This window comes from Etheostoma spectabile, chromosome 23, assembly GCF_008692095.1.
Source record: "Etheostoma spectabile isolate EspeVRDwgs_2016 chromosome 23, UIUC_Espe_1.0, whole genome shotgun sequence".
Classification (NCBI taxonomy): Eukaryota; Metazoa; Chordata; class Actinopteri; order Perciformes; family Percidae; genus Etheostoma; species Etheostoma spectabile.
Window position 1 is genome coordinate 4158738 of NC_045755.1, and position 8354 is coordinate 4167091.

Genomic DNA, 8354 nt, shown 5'->3' on the forward strand with positions numbered 1-8354 from the left:
AGTACCGGTAAAGAAAGTTGTGTCCCCACTGGTTTCCATTTATTGAAAGGTTTGCAGCTGTATATAGTTTGTACATTTACTTAAAGCACAATTCCATTGTGGGACAGTAAACTAAGTAATTCTTAGTGTGCACACTGACGTTTTGCAGCAGTAGCTCAGTCCGTGGGTACTTGACATGGGAACCGGAGGGTGGCCGGTTCACAACAACAGAGTGTAAACGTTTAATTTCCCCAATGAGGGATTGAGCTAGTTCTCTTTGAGTTTTTTTGCATACTTCTGACTTAGAATCTGTATTTAGTGTGCAAACAAAAAAGGTTGTTTGAAATTTGTAGTGCATCTCCCCATTATATTTTTCCGATGTCTTTGTCATGAATTTGAAGTTTCCAAGCCCATGAGGAGATTACTTAAGTGATGTTTTACATTTAACAAAGACAGAGTAGAGACTATACATCTGTGTTCACATATTGCATAGAACTCCTGTAACTAGATTTTAGTCTACTTGACTTTTTTTTAACCGGTGATTCTGGGAAATGCAGTGTTGAAACCCCCCAAAATTGCCAATAAAGATGGAGACACACTTCCAATATGAGGAAATACTTTCCATCATTCCAATATGAGGAAATACTTTCCTTCATTGAACTTCTTTAGCTCTATTATGTAAAAACATGTGGAAATAAATTGCATGAATCAGTGCCCAATGGTTCCCAATGTGGGGAAAGGTCAAGAAAGCTAAATGAAAAGAGAACTGTCAGTAAGAGAAAAGAGAGGGGCTGTAAGACATTGTTCACATATAGGTTCACTTCTGAAAATCATTATAATAAAACTGAGTGGTTTAGTTGAACTACTTACAGGTTGCAGCACTACGCAGCACAGGATGAGAGTCCACAAGTAGACATTGTTTCAGACAAAAAGGTTGCGAAACACTGCCGTGGAAGCTTTGCAGTAGAAGCAATCACCAAAGTGTTACACTGCACAAAATGCTGACTTCACTTTCTCCACATGAAAAGGAAAAAAAGTGTGTGTGTGTGTGTGTGTGTGTGTGTGTGTGTGTGTGTGTGTGTGTGTTTGTGTGTTGTGGTGTGGTGTGTGTGTGTGTGGTGTGTGTGTGTGTGTGTGTGTGTGTGTGTGTGTGTGTGTGTGTGTGTGCGTGTGCGCACGCATGTTTTGCGCATGTGCGTGTGTGTGAGACATGTAGGGGCCTTTTGATTTAGTGAACAAATGTCTTTGAAGCTTGTGTATTTTCAAAAAAAAAAAAAAAAAAAAGGAGAGAAAAAAAACTGGCTCCTGAACAAGAAGGTGGCATTTGACGCTGGATTCAGGAACTAACCCACAAGAGCCAGCTTGCTCCTGTGCTCAACGACAAGCTATCAAAAACAGGTCGCGCTACTTCCTGGCCATAAAAGTTTCGCGTGATTGATGTTCCGTTTTACGTTTGTTTTGACTGGATGAAGTCCAGATTTGCTAGATGGGGGATAGGCACGTGCATGCCGGTGGAGGAAGCGTAGGATGAATATGATAGAAGGGGGGGGGGGATTTCTTTTGACTGAAAAGTAAAAGTGTGTGTGGAGGTGGATTTTCCACTGCCGCACCCACCTGACAGAGAATCAATGTCAGGAGAGACACACAAAAAGAGGGGAGATGAATAGTGGGAGCATTAACTGTGGAAATGTGTAGCTCTCATACCACATATTCCTGAGTCAGGGTGTCAGGTCATGGTCAGCCCTTCCCCTCCTTCCTCCTCCTCCTGTCTGGAGAAAAAAAAAACTTTTCTTCATTGAGATAGCAAGACCAATATCCGCCTATCTCTGCTTTGAGAGAATAGGCAAACATTTACCAAAGAACTGAGTGACTAAAGAGCTTTGAGTTTGGAGAGCAAAGTCCCAGCCTTACTGATGCAGCACTGCATTTATTTATGGTTCATTTAGGTCAGGCTAAACTGAAATCCTCTCAGATTTTTATGTGCATCAGTTGTCTCTTAGTGTATATTTAGACTGTTGGAATTCATGAGTTTGACAGAAAACAATATCTGAGACTGAGATTTCCCCATGACCCAAATTACACAATTTTTGCAGTTTTGTTTCAGTTTTACAAATAACAAGAAAAGGAAATGCTCACAAGTATGTGACGCACTAGAAAGTCTGAACACTACAGCTATTTGGAAATGAATATACAATCTATGATATATGATCTTTGGTAAATCTTACTTGTTATGCTACAAAGTACCAATAGGAAATAGAACTTCCATTTACACTGATTCCTTTCAATACCTTTTTTGTTAATTTCTTAGATCCTCAGGATTCATCTAATTGAGATTTTTCCTAAAAACAGATCTTGGTACTCACGTGTAGACTTTACTTTTGTCTTTTCTTATTTGGCAACCAGTGCTACTTAAAAAACACACACACACACACACACACACAAAATTAAAATAACATAAATAAGGACGTGTACATTTTAGCACATTCTTCCAAAATTGTGATTCAAATAACTTCAAATTTAAGTTCAAAAAGGAGTAGGAAAAAGTTCAAAAACCTTTTAAAGGCCTACCCCCTTTTTCTATTTTTATCCTTTAAACAAAACGATTTGATGCTTCACTTACTTATACATGTTTACATACTCATACACCTTACATCCATCTACCTACACTCACAAACGCATGCATGCACATTGACACAGATGCATACATACACATCTATATCAAACCAAATAATAACCCATCCGAACTGGACTTAGTGTATAAGCCCAGGAACCATACACTCAGTATACAATACTAACACCTTAAGTCCCTTTTATATCCATTCAATATATTCATTTTAATTAGTCTTTTAAAATTGCTCATTGTTGTACATCTCTTCACTGCAGCTGTTCTATAAATGAACTCCTTTGGTTGGGATGCTTAGCATTGGTGATATTTAGCAATTGTTCTTGTAACTTTCCTTTTAAATCCAAAAGTTCCTCTTAAAGTGAGGTTTGCGCTCTCTCATTTGAAACAAACAATAGCTGTTGATTATATTCTTTATACATAATTTGTGCAGTTTTAAACAATATCTCTGAATTTTAGTGTTTAGTTTGCTGAAAAGTGGATTAGTTGGTGCTCTATAAGTGGTTTTATTCACAATTCTTAAGGCTCTCTTTGGAAGGAGGAATATAGTGTACAATGATTGTTGATTTAATAGGTATTTGGTTTTATACAGTATAGCAATTGATTTGGATATTTTGGCCATAATAACATAATGTATACGTGGCTTCAACATAAAGTTCTTTTACTTTTTCTATTGCAATGTCATTTATTAGTTTTTTGTGTAAATTTATTGCCCGATTGTCAAAAATTATAAACTTGGTTTTACTTAAGTTCAGTGTTAGTTTATTTGCGTCAACCCAGCTCTTCATCCTTTTAATTAATTTTCCACTGTTTCCAAGAGTTGTTCCAAATTTGACCCAGAACAGATTAAATTAGTGTCATCAGCAAATAACTAACTTAATAGCCAAATCTACCAACCAAGTTAGAAACTAGTTAAAACAGTGTGTTTGGTTGTAGATTAGGGCTGGACAATATAAAAATGTGTACAGTATATCTTTTTTCTTTAAAGTTACAAATTGCAATGGTGAAAAACCTGGGGGTTGAACTGGGTTATGGCAATATTTACATACATATGATCCTTGCTCTGTGTCATGGCAGTGTGAGCAGTGTGTTTAGATGAACAGTAAATGGCTTCCATCTGTGGCGCTAGTGCACGGAGCTCCCTGAGGAGCAGAGCAGCGGAGGTCCGCAGAGAGGCGTTGGATGACGCTGCTCTGCTTCTCTGTCCACGTGCACCACAGAGGGAAGCCAAGCACCATTCATCTTAACACACTGCCCACACAAAGATGACACAGAGCTGGATTTAAATATACAAAGATATCCCTTTTAAAATGTACCTGCTACTAGCTATCTATAATTTAATTTGCCATTTTTCCTTTTTACACATTAGCTACATTTTATTTAGAAGACGTGGATGGGTAGATCCTAAAGTTAGCTTGCTAACAAAGCAGCATACCCTAACTCAATATCAAGCATATAGAGCTGTGACAAAATTATGAGTTCCCGAAACGGACCCAAAGAAATTAACCATGTCTGTTCATCTTTGCTGAGCACAGCACACAGCAGTTGGCACAATATTTAAAATTATATGGACATTTTAAAATTGGACATGGTGGGGGGTTACACATACAATTTGTTGTCAGAGTATCAAGAGGTAGTTGTTGCAGTTGTAGTTGGGTGAGAGACACACAGGCAGCAATGTGAGTTTTAGATAGAGCTAAACTGAGTCAGGCCGGGACGTCCAAGCTCCACAGCAGGACGGACCTCATTAACTCGACTGGCTGTGAGGGGAAGTTGAGGGCTTCTGTACCGCAACAACGAAACAAGATACCAGTGATCTCATCCTCCTCTTCCCTTCATTCATCCCAAGCGCTTATGAGTTGCCTTGGCAACTTGTGCGCTCGGTGTGTGTATGTGAGTTGGTGTGCATAAGCGGGGGCCTTAGAAACCACAGAGTGAAAATTGTGTGTCATCAGAGAGGATTAGGAGCCCACGATTTAGTCAAGGGCTTGGGATCCTGCTGCTGTCATACTTGAGGGTTTTACATGCAAACACACACATACTCAGAAAAACACACATATTTGCTCTTGTGAACACTGGAAATCTGAGATGCATTCAGCAAAGGCTGATGACAAGGAAGACCGAAATTGATTTTCTTCCTGTAACAAATCTGTAACAGATTTTCTGACAGAAAACAAGCAGAAAGGAGAAATTCATCAGCTTAGGGAAGGGTTTGTGAATATGTTGAAGGAACAGAGTCCAAGGTACTCTGTCTCTTTTCCTCTTACTCCCTGTCCATGCCATCCATTTTTCTTTCCACCTCTAAGTAAGCAAATGATGTTTGTGTCTCACTGGCTGCACTGCAACCCAAAGTTTTCCATCTTTTTTAGAATGAGTTCCTTTCTAGATTTGCGAGAATGTGAGATACAAAATAAGAGCCTGAAACTCGCAATTTGACTGACTTCTACAGCTGAAATCAGATAGATCAATGTTACTACAATCCACGTACAACTGTCTTAGATTTGGCAACCTAGTGAGCAGTGTTAGCATGGAGGACAAAGACCCGCATCAATGGAGAGAGAAAAATGAGCACCTTTTAGTCGTTTGTTGCCACAGTCAATTTATCTTAGTATATGGGTACAGGGCTAAATCTTAGTAGAAAAGATTTAATGTGATTCCCAAGGCAGTACCATTTTTTATACCATACTGCAGTAAATACCTAAGCATCTAAGACAAACTTGAAATGAATGAATGAAATCCATTTTGTTACATTTCTCTGTATTGCGACTTTTGTAAAATGTAGACACACTTCTGAGTCCTGCTTCCTATCTGCTATATTGCAAACACCGCACTCGTAAGTTGTATGTATGAGTACAAACAAGAGGCAAAGCTGTAGACTCTCGTCACTCGCTTCATATATTGGTTACCCCAGAATAGGTATGAGCTACAATCCAGGGCTGAGCATGAGGTCCTCCTCTGTGAACTTCACTTGAGTACTGGCTATGGATCTGTTTCCCTTCCTGTTTGAATTCCCTTCCTCCTTTTGCACCTTTGTTTAGCTCTCCTCTGCCTTCATATTTTCCTGTCCTCACACACTATGCGCTGCTGCTCTCATCAGTCGTTCCTTTCTGTTTCCACTCTTCCTCTTCTTGTCTCTGTCCTGCTGTCTGTTAATAAACCTCCCGGCGTCGCTCTCTAACCTTACCGCAGGAAGTTTCCTGTGCTGAAACAGAGCCCACGCTGGATTGCTTCCTGCCAAAGTGCGTTGTGGGACACGTTTGTTTGGGCCCCTTCTTCTTCCTCCTCCTCCCTTCTGCTCCCCTTGTTGCTTCCTCCTTTGAGCTCTGTGCAGATGGCTGAGGCCAGCAGACCGGATCTCGCTGGGTTTTGGCAGAGCAGCACCTCTCCCGGGCTCTGGAGAGAGCATACCGCAGCCGTGACCTCGCGACCCAGGCCACGCTGCTGCCCGCCCCGGCCTTGCTGCTCTCAAGGCAGCCACCAGAGACTGACGTACAGCTGGCGCATGCAGTGCAGATGGCCACTCAATTCAATATTGATAAAAAGTCAATGATGTAGTCACTTTTCCAGTGCATCCTTGATCTATTCTCATCACGTCACTTGTAGAAGTTACAAAAGGGAACAAACTAATTTTAGCTGTTCAAATTACAAATCACTGGTTTTCTGGGACTATTTCAATGCGTTCTCTTAATATTGATGTTTAAAGGTACTTGTACTGTTTAATCATGTTTAAAAATATGTATGAAAAATTATTTGTACATACAGTATATTAAAGATACGATAGGCTAGAGATAATGTAGCCTAGCTATGATTATTTCTATGGCCAAGAAGCCAAGCAGAATGAAGAAATATAGTTCCTCGTCTGCCCAGCACTAGTTTCTGTGCTTGTGAAACACCTGTATCCCATTCCCTGACACTTTCTTAGGATGTCTGCTGACATGCTGAGGGTCAGAGCTTGACAGGCCGTTAGCTGTGCTTCAGATAACCACAGCCTTCCTGGGCTTATCGGCAGCGCCCGTGCCACTATCTGAACATAGGGGAAGGGAAGGGAAGGGGCGAAATGGGAATCTGACAATCAAGACAGGGTTTCATTTTATATTGATTGCTCTCTGTAAGAAATTCCTCAGTTTGACGGGTTGGGGGAGCTGAGACCTGAAAGTGAGCACAAGTTTCATATTACTTGTGTGACACTGGCGGCCAAAGATAACAGCTGTCCGACTCCCAGAGGAAGTGTTTGGGGCCTGGCGATAAGCAAGATGTAAGAAATGAGTCGTTATGCTCTATGTGGGTGTCATGGATGTTCAGATCCGAGCTATACACATAAAGTGGGGTGTGTGTGTGTGTGTGTGTGTGTGTGTGTGTGCGTGCGTGCGCATATGAAAGAGTAGGAGGTGAGTCTAAGTCATACTTATATATACAAACTTATATATACTTATATATCGTTGGGTTAGGCAGAGTGAAAAAGTATATACAATTAGATGGCAGTATTTGTGTTAAATAATAAATAAATGTTTGTGTTATACTAAAAATACATGTTGTGATGTCAGACAATATCAAGAATTGAGAACATTTCAAATGCATTTGGTGGCCTATAGAAAAACTGCATTTTATGCACTTCCACATTAGCTTGAGCTGTTTTGGTTGCTACTAGGGTGAAGTTAGACCTACCATAGCTTTCTTGATTAGTCTTGAAAAGTCATTGATTAATAACACAATGTAATTTGTAATTGTGTTTATATTCTGAATTTGATCAGGTTTCATTGCCATTCAGCTAGCTCGTTTGTGCACCAGCGTTTGCAAGCACCGAAAAAGAAATACTTGTACCAAGACTCCAGAATTATGTTATTTTAGGGCAAAGTCATAATAAAAGATTACAAAATTTTCATTTTGGAAAAAAAAAAATCTTGAGGCCAGTATCTTTTTAGCAGCTGTTACCTTAACATATAGTGTTAGCATTAAGCCATGGTGGTTGCTGCTGGTGGCAAATTAATACAATACAATCGTGTTGCTCTCTAGGTGAGCTAGCTAGTTAGCGCTGCAATATCGTACATGAATGAAATAAAAATGGAACCACCATTTGTTTTTAATTAGATTTTGACCAGGTTGCCCTTCTGCTAGCCAACTTCCCCGCAGAAGAAAAAAAATGCTGCACTTTAGCTCCACCAATAAGGTTATATCTGCATCCAGAGCAGATCTGAGAAATGTTTTTCCAACTAAAATTCACGACACTCAGGTGAAATTCAGATTCTGTTCAGATTTTTTCCATTTTCACAGTCTGTCTCTGATGCCTCTGCTTGCTTGTTGGTGGTCACCAGTGCAGATGTTGTACACTGCTGTTCCCACGGCAGTGTAAGAAACATTTTAGAGTGCGAGGGAAGGAAAAAAAAGATAGTGTCATTGCGGTTTCCCCTGCTATATTTCCCTCCATGTGTCCTTGTCTCTTTTTACACAAACTAATGAACTGTCTGTCTGGAGTTCAGAGAAGAGCAGCACAGATCAGAACTGATAACATAAAATAACAGTCTTTTTCATATCCCTGCCACCTCCTTTTTATCCTTATGAGTCAGGGTATTCTTCCCCTTAACCTATCATTTTCTAATCTTTTATTCTTCTAACCTCCTCTCCCTTTATGACAGTCTCCTCCATCTTTTTTTTCTTTATCTCTGCTGCCGTTCCCGTAATCACTCCCTCCTTTTGGCTTTTATCTCCACTTCCTCAATATCCTTTTTACTGCCTCTGCCTCCTTCCTTCCTCT

At 40.1% G+C, this 8354-nt stretch overlaps 1 protein-coding gene across 3 annotated transcripts in view; it reads left to right on the forward strand.

Annotated features, from left to right (window-relative positions):
* etv6 (ETS variant transcription factor 6) overlaps window positions 1–8354 on the forward strand; it is a 27228-nt gene that overhangs the window by 10259 nt on the left and 8615 nt on the right. The gene's annotated exons all lie outside the window — the stretch shown is intronic.